This window comes from Macaca mulatta, chromosome 7 (assembly GCF_049350105.2).
Source record: "Macaca mulatta isolate MMU2019108-1 chromosome 7, T2T-MMU8v2.0, whole genome shotgun sequence".
NCBI lineage: Eukaryota > Metazoa > Chordata > Mammalia > Primates > Cercopithecidae > Macaca > Macaca mulatta.
The window spans coordinates 102353553-102366425 of record NC_133412.1 but is presented as its reverse complement, the minus strand read 5'-3'; positions in this window follow the sequence as shown (position 1 = coordinate 102366425).

Below are 12873 nucleotides of genomic sequence, written 5' to 3'. Positions count from 1 at the left end.
AGCACCAACTCAGGTTGTAATTTTTGCAGAGTGGTAGTATGGAGACCTTTCCATGAATACCATAAATTCAGAAGCCTCTTTTAACTTCTGTCCTGGTGACATGAAAGAGGGGAAAACAAACCATTTTGAAATATGCCAGAGCATTCTGTTTTCTTAACAAGGAATGCCCTCAGGAGGATTTTTTTTTTAACTGAGCCTTACCTATTGGGGTTATGTCAGGACCTAATTGATCTTGGGGAAGGGAGATATCCAGCGTCACCAACCTCTAGCCATTCTCTTCCACCTAAGTAGAGGGAGAGAAAATTAAGAAGCATTTGGGAAGTTTATAGCCCAGAGGTACAGGCTTATTAAGAAATTAAAACAATTATGAAACTATAGAGTCTTATGATTTTCACTATATTACTAAAGACATATTTACCATGATTTCTTTCCTTTTCTTTTCTTTTCTCTTCTCTTCTTTCTTTCTTTCTTTTTCTTTTTTTTTTTTTTTTTTTGGCCAGAGTCTCACTCTGTCACTAGACTGGAGTGCAATGACATGATCTTGGCTCACTGTGGTCTTCGCCTCCTGGGTTCAAGTAATTCTCCTGCGTCAGTCTCTCAAGTAGGTGGGACTAGAGATGCATGTCGCCACACCCAGCTGATTTTTTTTTTTTGCATTTTTAGTAGTGATGGGGTTTCACCATGTTGGCCAGGATGGTCTTGATCTCCTGGCCTCGTAATCCAACCGCCCCAGACTCCCAAAGTGCTGGGATTATAGGTGTGAGCCACCACACCCAGCCAACCATGATTTCTTTTACTCAGTACATCATGCTAACCTTTCAAAAAAAAATTACAACGCATACTAATAGGCAAAACAACACATTTTATAACATCTGAATAAAGTATCAGAATCAGAATCAGATGTGATGGGAATGTGTTAGAATTATCAGACTAAGAATTTTTAAAAGAAAAAACTATGATAAATATGCTAGGGGGTTAAATGGAAAAGTACACAATGTGAAAGAAGATATGAATGATATAAGCATAGAAATAGAAATTCGAAGAAAAAAATAAAAATGCTACAGATAAGAAATGTTGCAATGGAAATGAAAAATGCCTTTGAATGGAAACATGTCTTTGATGGGAAAAAAATCTCTGAGTTTTAGGCGATGATAATAAAAACCCTCAATTCCAAAAAACAAAGAAAAAAAGACTGGAAAAAATAATACCTAAGAACAGAATGTCCAAGAGCTGTGGGACAACTACTACAGATGTAACATATGTTTAATGCTAATACCAGAGGAAAAGAAAGAAAAAAAAACAGCAGAAGCAATCTTCGAAGCAATAATGGTTGAGAATCTTTCCAAATTAATGCCAAACACCAAACCACAGATCCAGAAAACGAAGAGAACAGTAAGCCGAACAAAAGACAAAAAAAAAAAAAAAAAAAAAGCTACACCTAGATAAATAATATTTAAACTTCAGGACATAAAAGATAAAGGAAAAAAAAAAAACTCAGAAAAGAAAAAAACATCTTACCTATGGAGAAGCAAAGATAAGAATTGCATCCAACCTTTCCTCAGAAACAATGCAAGCAGTAAGAGAGTAGAGTGACATGTTTTTATAAACCAACCTAGAATTCTGACCATGTGAAATTATTCTTTGAAAATGAAAGAGAAATAAATACTTAACTCAAACAAAAATACATTGAGGGATTTTTTTTTTGACTAGTAGATGTGCCATATAAGAAAAATTAAAAGAAGTTCTTCAGAGAGAGGGGGTATGATATACATCAGAAACTTGGGACTACATAAAGAAAAAGCATGGGGAAAAAAATAAGTAAAGGTAAATTTTTTATAAATTTGTTTTTAACGTTCTTAATTTAACAAATAGCAGTTTGCTCAAAATAATAATAGCAGTAATATATTTGATTGTATATGCTTATGTATAAAGGAAATAAATGATAACAACAATAGAAAAAACTGGAGAAAGGAATTAGAATTTTTATCATATGCTACTTGTCTTACAAGTATTTTACAGTGCTATTTGAAAGTAGACTTAGATTAGTTATACATATCTATGGTAAACTTGAGGACAACCACTAAAACGAATTATAATTATATGTTAAGAATGGATAGAAACTAAAATCAAATAAAATGCTCAATTAACCCTACAAAGGAAAGAAAAAGTGTAAAGACTAAAATAAGAACAAAGGCAATAAACACAGAAAACAGTAACAAATACAGTAAATATTAATCAAACTATATCAATTGTTACTTTAAAAATCAGGAGTCTAAATACATCAATTAAAAGACTAAGATAGTAAAAGTGGATCAAAAATCAAGAACTAATATATGATGCCAATTCATTGTATATTCACAAATATAAAGATGCATAGCTATTTAATGTACATGGAAGGAGAAAAAGATACCATGCTAACAATACTCAAAAGGAAGTGAGAATAGCTATATTAATTTTAGACAAAGCAGACGTTAGAGAAAGGAAAGGTATCAGGGATAAAGAGGGGCATGAAATAAGGATAAAAGGGAAAATACTGCAAGAAAACATAACAGTCCTTGGTGTGTATGTGCCTAGCAACAACGTGTCAAAACACGTGAAGAAAGAACAGATAAAACAGCAAGGAGAAATAGTTGAATACACTATTACAGTTGGAGATTTTAACACATATCTATTATAAATCTATCAATCGACAAACCAATTGAGCAGAAAATCAGTAAAGATATAGTTGAATTTAAGTAGCATCATTAATCAACTGGACATAAATAATATCTATAGACTATTTCATTCAACAACAGAGTACACATTGTTCTCAAGAATACATGAAACATTCACAAAGATAGACCACATTCTGAGCCATAAAACATACAATAACGAATTTTGAAGAACAGGAATGATGCAGTATCTGCTCTGATACCACAGTGCAATTAAACTAAAAATAGATTACAGAAATAAAGCTGGAAAATTCTAAAATATTTGGATATTAAATAAGTCATTTCTAAATAACAATTGCTTCCAAGAAAAAAAGTCACAAAATAAAGAATATTTAAAGTAAATTAAAATGAAAATACAACTCATTAGAATGTGTAGGATGTAACAAAAGCAGCATAGAGGAAAGTTTACAGCATAGAATGTGTATAACAGAAAAGAAGAAAGATTTAATATCAATTATTTAAGCTTCTATCTTAAAATATTAGGGAATAAAAGAGCAAATTAAATCCAAATAAGCAGGAGAAAGGAAATAAAAACCAGAGCAGTAATCAACAAATTGCAAACAGGAAATCGATAGAAGAAAATCAGTGACACCAAAAGCTGATTCTTTGATAAGATCAATAATATTGATAAACCTCTAGCCAGGTTACCTCAGAAAAAAAGAGAAAAGACACAAAACACTACTATCAGAAATAAAAGAGGAGACATCACCTTAGATACAATTGCTACTAAAATGGTAATCAAGTCATATTATGGATAACTCTATGCCCACAGATTTGGTAACTAAATAAAATGAACAAATTCCTTAAAAGATATACCTGCCAAAGTCCACACAGTGGAAATTAAACAATATAAATTGTCTTACATCTATTAAAGAAGTAGAATCCGTAATTAGTATTCCTACAAAACAGAAAACACCAATCACAGTTGGTTTACGTTGAATTCTACCAAACATTTGGAAAAAATTAAGCAAATTATCTACAATTTCTTCCAGAAGGTGTAAGCAAAGGGAATACTTACAAACTAATTCCATAAGGCCAGCATTGCCTGGATACCAAAAGCAGACGAAGACATTATGAATAAAGAAAACTTTAAATCAATATCACTCGTGAACATAGATGTAAAAATTCTCAAAATATATTAGCAAATCCAATGCAATATATTTAAGAAGAATTGCGCACCATGACCAATTGGGGCTTATCCAAGCATGCAAAGCTCATTCAACATTTGAAAGTCTGTTAATGCAATCAATTACAGCAACAAGTTAAAGAATAAAAATCACATGATCATATTCACAAATTCAAAAAAGTCATCTGACAAAATCCAACTTCCATTCACGATGAGAACTCTTGGGAAGCTAGGAATAGAGGGAACTTCCTCTCTTGACTGAAAAAGAAAAATAGAAAAATCTACAGCTAACGTAGTACTTAATGGTGAGAAACTCAAGGCTTTCCCACTTAGATAAGGAACAAAACAAGATATTCTCTCTCACCACTGCTTTTCAACATTATACGGGAAGTCCTAATTACTGCAATAAGACAAGAAGAAAAGAAAGGAAAAGAAAATGTATACAGATATAGAAAGAAAAAATAAAACTCTCTTAGTTTGCAAATTACATGATTATCTATGTAGAAAATTTTTAAAAATTGACAAAAAATCTCTTGGAACTAACAAACAATTTTACCAAGGGTGCACGATATAAGTTTAGTACGTAAAAGTCAGTCATTTTCATATACCAGCAACTAAAAGTGAAATTTGTAATTAGAAACACATTACTATTTGGTTATCACTAAAAAATGAAATACTTAAGTATAAACCTAATAAAATACATACAAGATCTCTATGAAAAAAACTACAAAACTCTGATGAACAACACAAACAAAAATCTAAATAAAATTTAGAGAGACAGTCCATGTCCATGGACAGTAATACTCCATATAGTCACGATGTCAGTTCATCCCATCCTGAACTATAGATGCAATACAATCCCAATAAAATCCCAGCAAGTTTTTTTTTTTGATATTGACAAACTGTTCTTAAAGTTTATATAGAAAGGCAAAAGACCCAGAATAACCAACTCAGTATTGAAGGGGAAGAACAAAGTCAGAGAACGAACAGTCCAATGACACAATGCTTGCTATTAAGCTACACTAATCAAGACAGTGTGGCATTGGTGAAAGAATATACAAATAGATCAATGTCACACAACAGAGCCCAGAAATAGAACCATATTAACATGGTCAACTAATATTTAACAAAGGATCAAAGGAAATGCAATTAGGCAAAGATAGTCATTTCAACAAATAGGGGTGGAGCAACCAAACATGCACACGCAAAAAGAAAAAAAAATCTATATATAGATCTTAAATCCTGTGCAAAAATTAACTCAGAATGAATCATAGACCCAAATGTAAAATTCAAAACTACAATAGTAAAATTCAAAACTTCTACTCTGTGAAATCCAATGTGAAGAGAATAAGTCAAACTAAAGATTTGGAGAAAAATTTTTGCCAAAGACATATCTGATAAACATCTGTTATCCAAAATATACTAAGAACCCTTAAAACTCAACAATAAGAAAATAAACAACCTGAATAAAAATGGACAAAAGACTTGAACAGACTCTCACCAAAGAAGATATGCAGATGGCAAGTAACCACGTGAAAATGTGTTAGACATCATATTTCACTGGGAACTGCAAATTTAAACAATAATGAGTCACCACCATACACTTATTAGAATGACCAAAATTTAAAGCACTGACAATACCAAAGGTTAGTGAGGATATGGAGCAACAAAATTCTCATTTATAGCTGATGAGAATTCAAGTTAACTTTGAAAGACAGTTTGGCAGTTTCCTACAAAATCACACTCTTGCTGTACAATCCAGCAATGGTGCTCCTTGATATTTACCTAATGAATTTAACTTTATTTTCACACAAAATCCTCAACATGCATGTTTTTTGCAGCTTTACTCATAATTGTCAAAACTTGGAAGCAACCAAGATGTCCTTTACTAGGTGAATGGATAAACTGTGGTAGATTCAGACAATGGAATATTACTCAGTGCTTAAAAAACTAAACTATGATGGCATGAAAAGACATAAGGAAACTTAAATACATATTACTAAGTGAAAGAAGCCAGTCTTAAAAGACTAACATACTATATAATTCAAACTACATGCCATTCTGGAAAAGGAAAAACTATGGAAACAGTAAACATATAAGCGGTTGCCAGGGTTTAGGGGAGAGATAGGGATAAATAGGCGAAGCATGGAAGATTTTTAGAGCAGTGAAACTATTGTAGAGTACTACAATGGTAGATATATGTCCTTACATATTGTCAAAACTGTAGAATGTACAGCACCAAGAGTAAACCCTTACATGAACTATGAACTTTGAATGGTAATAATGTGTCAGTATAGGTTAGGTTCATTGATTATAACAAATGTACTGCTGTGGTGTGGGATGTTGATAGTGTGTGAAAACTCTTTGTACTTTCTTTTCAATTTTCCTCTAACCTAAAACTTCTCTAAAACATAAAGTTTATTGGTTGAAAAATTACATGCCATGGCTGAGTTTTCTTAATAATATTCTGATGAAAGAAAAAAGGGTCAATAAAATAATTTAATTTTTCAGACTTTTAAAACATACATTGCCATAAAACATAAAACTTTATAGGTCCTGAAACATATAATTTATTTACATATGGATTTACAATTGAATTTCCAATGTATATAATAAAAACAATAGGAAATTGTCAGTTATTTAAAAAATGAAATTTCTACACCATTAACCAAGGTATTTCAGATCATATTAGCAATTGAGATCAAACTGAAACACATGACGAGGTTTGTAAATGTTGGTAACAAATTGAGCAGAGTTTAAAAGAGATTTAAGTTGCCATTTGAGATAAGGTTTGTGACTTATAGTTTAGGTTGGAAACGGTTGGTTATTTTTATTCTGTAGTTTGAACTCAGTGAAATGAAGCAGTATATGATGAATTTCTCTTAATGTAGTTTTAAAGTTTCTAGCCTTTCTAACCTGAGTAGCTATATATGAAACCAGAAGCCATTCTGAAAGCTATGAAGAAGTTTCTTCCATCCAAAGGAAAATGTTCTACACAGTAAACAATTATCAACAATTTCTACTGGGAGCTTTAAGCAATTTATTTTTCTTTACCTGCTTTCTCATTGTTTTCTTCCTATACCATCATTCACATGATTCCAGATCTGTTATTTTCTTCTAGGATCGGGCTGGTTGACCAATGACATTAAAGTGCAAAGTACTGAGGTAATGGAATCAAAGCAGATGCCATCCTTAGCTATATGTGCTCTTACTGATAGGGCAATACACAAACCATTTTCTCTTCTTTCTTTACATTTCAGTCTGGAAGAATACAGAAAATGCTTAAGTTTGTTCATTTATCCATTCACTCAATGATTATTTATTAAGCACGTATTACGTGCCTGATCCTCTTCTGGAATATAATATTAAGCAAAAGTGGAATCACTTTGCCCTTATGGAGGTTGTTATTGGTTGGAAGAGATGCACATTAATCAAATAATCACATACAACGATAAGGGCTAGGAAAAGACAGTGTGTACGTGTGCATAATAAGAATTTGGCTCAGGGAAGTCAAAGAAATACTGTCCCTAAGGAAGTGAAAGTTGAGCTGGAGTCAAAGATTAAGTAGAAGTTAACTGTTGGAAGAAGGAAGAAAAGAGGATTCCAGGCAGAAAATACTGAATTAAATACGTTGTCATATGTAGAGCTTAATATGATGAGTGTACTGCTGACATATAACAGTACATAACAGAATAATTACTTATACAAATGCTACAACATTGCATTAAAATGTATTTCGAACTCCAGATTTAAATTGGCTTTTTTTTTTTTTTTGAGCCAGTCTCGCTCTGTTGCCCAGGCTGCAGTGTAGTGGCGCGATCTCGGCTCACTGCAAACTCCGCCTCCCGGGTTCACCTCATTGTCCTGCCTCAGCCTCCCGAGTAGCTGGGACTATAGGCGCCCGCCACCTCACCTGGCTAATTTTTTGTTTTTTAGTAGAGATGGGGTTTCACCATGTTATCCAGGATGGTCTTGATCTCCTGACCTCGTGATCCGCTGGCCTCAGCCTCCCAAAGTGCTGATATTACAGGTGTGAGCCACCGTGCCCGGCCTCTGTTTTTTTTTAAATTTATTATTATTATTATTTTAGATGGAGTTTCATTCTGTTGCCCAGGCTGGAGAATGGAGGTGTGATCTCGGCTCACTGCAAACTCCGCCTCTGGGTTGAAGCCAATTCTCCTGCCTCAGCCTCCCGAGTAGCTGGCATTACAGGGACATGCCACCACTCCTGTCTGATTTTTGTATTTTTAGTAGATACGGGTTTTCACCATGTTGGCTAGGCTGGTCTCGAACTCCGAACCTCAGGTGAGCCACCACCTCAGGGATGGGCTCATAAGTGGGTCTTTATTCTTTTCCAGTTTTCTAGATATAGTTGAGATACTTTCATATAATAGAAATGCTCTACAAAAAAACAAAGTAGCTGAATTACTTCTACTGTATTTTACTAAATAGCTGTATGAAACAAGGATTTCATTATTCAAAATAAGTTTAGAATTCAACACCTTATTTTTAATCAATGTAAACTTGTTTTTCTCAAAAATATGATATTATTTTAAAAGTCCCATTTATAACGTACCATTCTTGGCCCAGAGCACAGCCTTATAAGGGCAGGGGGTGCTCTAGCCTTGGAGGAACCTCTCAACCAGTCAGAATGCTCATTATCAGTCTAATTATCCCCTGATAATTGGCCTGCCTGTAAGAATAATAGTCTGGGATGACTTAACTCAGTGCTGACATATTCACAGCATCCTACACGCTGCATTCTAAACTTCTTAACTTTTCCTTAAATATGGGCAGAATCTGATTTTAGCTGTCAGCATACTTTATTTGCTCAACATTTAACTTCCTATGAACACTGAAGACCCACTCTGCTGAGACCAGAGTACTCCTTGTTTGTACTAAACTTTGTAGTGTCGACAATAAATCTTACATAACGTCCAGCTTTCTTATTTTGTCTGTATACGACATTGTCCAAAAAGACAAGCCTCCCTTCTTGGACTCTGTGAAATTTACTCGTAGGATAATGCCGTTAGAATGGAGTCACTTGGCTTGTTAATGCTTACCAGCATTTCAACACTTCTAGATGGCTGGCTGATGTCCAAATGAGACTAGGGAATGGCCAAGGAAAGAAATAGTGATGGAATGTTTCAGTGGATAGCGTATTTGCTTTTGTGTGTTTCTTGAAATAATTAGGTTGAATTAGATTAATGCTCATGGTATAGTGCTTTAAAGTTTCCAATTTGAGATGAAAATGTCCTCATTTTTATGTCTAGTGTTCCTGAAAACTTGTTAGCAGGATGAGGATGTTTGTATTCCTTAGGTCTCTCTTTTTTTTTAGTTGCATAAATTCATCTGTTTAATAAATAGTTCACACACTGGCCAGAAACCAAGTGGACAAACTGTATTCACTAACCCTTTAATACTTGGCTCCTTTGTATAATGACCCAGCCCATTATTAGATAATGAAAGAGTGTATGAGAAAGTGGAAGATTATTTATGATGGAAACAAAATGAAACTAATGGGACAAGATTTGAAAGCTGTGATGCATGAAAGGTGCTATGCAGGCAGCTCTGGCACCATGACAAACACAGATAAAGGCTCAGTGGGAAGCAACAGTGTGAACATGACTATGAAGAAGAAAGAATGGATTTCCTGAATGAATCCTTGCCATCTGGTGTTTGTTTAATACACAATGAAGGTCAAATGGCTACTGATCCTTTTTTCTATAGTCCAGTGACTACAAGAATGAGAGGAATCAATGAGTTTATCGATATGTCTGGAAATGACTCACCATATGATCTGATTGGGTCAATAAAACTCAAGTAACTTGTCATTACTCTTTCAAATGTGGTTTGGATATAGGACTAAAATTCTGTATTTATTTTAAAAGCCAGTTTGCTGAATCAAATGTGACAGGTACTTTTTTTCTAGATTAATGTCATGAAGCGTTTGATTTTATATGTATGCATGCATCATAGGAAAGTCAGGAGGAACATTTCTCATAAAGCTAAATGTTTCTCTAATCTTCAAACAGATCTGTTCACCACTTTTTTCCGTCGAATGGTGGTGGATCAAATAAATCTTTTTTCCTCCACTGTGCCTTTTTCTCTATATGAGATTGATTACAAACCTATTTTATGTAATTATTCCTAGGGGACCTATTAACTTTTGGTGAAATATGTTTATTTAATCATTATATGTAAACAGCATAAGCTTTGGGTATGTCATATGTAAATGGAATGTATTATTTTATATTATGTTCCCTTTCCTACAGGTTGTTTCAATAATGTACCTCCACAGTGTGATCTTGGAACTCTTATCCTCTACTGCTGCAGTTGCAGGGTTTTCTGTTGAGTTCTTTTCTAAAGACTAAAATAAAAGATACATTTCTCACATTAATATTTCTCAGCTGCCATGAAAACAGGGATAGGAGAAGCCAAAAATAGAGGAGCCAGCTGTGGGAGGCTGCTTTTTTTTTTTTTTTTTTTTTTTTCAGGACAACTCAGAAAAGTCTTTCAAATTCATTTCATAAAGAGTGTGTTAACGCAAATACTGTTTTATGTGCCTGCATGCTATAGTTTAGCAGCCTATATATACTCAGCTGTATCACGGTAAATGTTATCTAATAGAATTATGAAGTTTTTCTCTGTGGTAGATCCATTTAGGATTCTTTACCTCTTCTCTTGAAAGTACTCTGTTTTCTGATGCTAGCTAATTAAAGTAGGAGAGGGGTGATTATGAAAAAAATCCTCTTCTTCCTCAAGTAGACCCAATGTGTTTTATTCTAGTGCCACAAATTTTATTGTTGTTGTGACTTTTTCCCCCTGAATATCAAGTATTACATGATCTCCTGACTATGTAAAACAAAACAAAACAAAACAAAAACATCACTCGAGCCTGTAGAGGCACCATGTTTAATATATTGGCCTTCTTCATTTTTTATTCATTTTTTTTCTTTAGGTAACTTAGGTAATAATGTGAATACAATTTTATTACATACTATTTTTGCCCAACATTTTTTCCATAAAACATTATGTCCATGAAGCCTTTTCTGATCTATTCTTTTACCCAGGTAGAATGGCTATTCCTTCCTTTGTGCAACCACTGTACTGTGGAGCTATATGCTAACATTTAGAATAGTGTTTTTAACTCGATTAAAAACTCCAGAGATTTTTAACCTCTAGTACCTTTAGTAGAGTTTTTTAAATTTTTTATTCATCGAATTTAAATACTTAGAAAGTCTTATATGTGTTTAGCAACATAAAAAATAGGCATCTAAGGTTAAACGTATAGACAAGAGTAGATATTCTTCTGACACTTAGAATTGCCCATCTACTGAAGATGTTAAGACAGTCGGTTAATAAGACAGAAATGTTGTAAAATTGTTTCCTATACCTGGTGGGAATTTAAATTATACAATGTAGAAGTGCCCTTAAAACTTCAAGATACTAATATTCTGTTGGGTTGACAGATTAACTGCTTAGTGGCTGGGCATGCCTAGCCTTGCCATATAATGTCAGTGAAGTTGTATGATTCATTACTGGATATGAAATGGCATTAGCTTTTTTTGACATATTGGCCATTATTTAAAGGTCCATATACATTCACCTGGTCTCAGAAGTCTGTTAGTAGCAAGTGCCATTCATGTAGGTTGACAGGCCAGCAGGGCAGTGGATGCTCTGCTTACACTTCGAGGTAACTTACAAGATAACTGGATTTAGATGGGGCTTGAAAATTCTGAATAGAGAAATGACTTTCAGATTAATTGCCTTAGATTTTATCAAGGTGAAAGGTGCAATAGAAATGTCAAAATGTGATTACTGTTATTATATTTTCTGTTATCAACCAATAGCTTTACTTCTTATGACTCATTTATTCAAAAGTTGGCATAAAACTAAGAAGCAGCTCTATATTCAAACTTTGAATAAAGAAAATTTGGGATTTATTCAGCATAAATAGACTTTATCATATATAATTTTTGTCAGATCCACGAATTTTCACTCTATGGCTATTTTGTCTGCTGTTCTTTTTTGAAACAAAAAATATGTGGGTACATATAGTTTTAACAGACGAATGTTGGGATTATGCAAATAACTAGTAATTTTAACTTTAGGAAATCTATTATGTCTCTACTATACTTGCGGGTCATTTTTTAGGATATGATTCATTAGATTAAAATGTATTTCTTCATCCATTTTTCATGACTCTTTTCCTTTGGTTAGTAAAGGCTGACATTAAAAAATATTACGCCTGAAAAAAATAACCTTATATCAAACTATCATAGCAAAAACAATTGCCTGAATCATTGGATCCTGGCAATCCACTGTGACCAACAAAAGTCATAATCCCTTAGTCATATTTACTAAAGATATCCGCTTCTCAGAGTTAGCTTCCTATGTTCTTCCACCGCTTTTGATAACAAGTATAAACTAAGAAGAACATTTTCTAGTTTTAAGTACACTGAAGAGTTCATAGTTTTCCGTAACAACCAATTATAAGAGAAAGATAGTTGATTTGTACTCATGGGATTAAATTGTATTAAATCTGAGAGACCTATTTCCTTAAGCACACCCTGAAGGCATTTATGTCTGGAGCTTACAGGTTTTTAGTATTTTGCATTGACAAGTCACAGAAGTTATAAATTCCATTTTAGAATACCATTGATTTGTGTTACCTGAACCCTATGCCTCCCTCCCTGTGGACATATTTTATTTAAGGTTGCATTTTCTCAAAAGGGTCCTATGCAAGATACATCAGAAACAGACTCTTTGTTATATTATTAGTGTTATTATTATTATTATTATTTATTTTCCTCTGGGCTGGTCTTGAAAGCTTAAAATTCCATGGCTTTGCTTCCTTGAAAAATTATTTGTGCAATATCACTTTGTTTTTTAGATGGAGTTTCACTCCTGGTGCCCAGGATGGAGTGCAACGGCGCAATCTCGGCTCACTGCAACCTCCGCCTCCAGGGCTCTAGTGATTCTCCTGCCTCAGCCTCACCGAGTAGCTGTGATTACAGGCATGTGCCACCATGC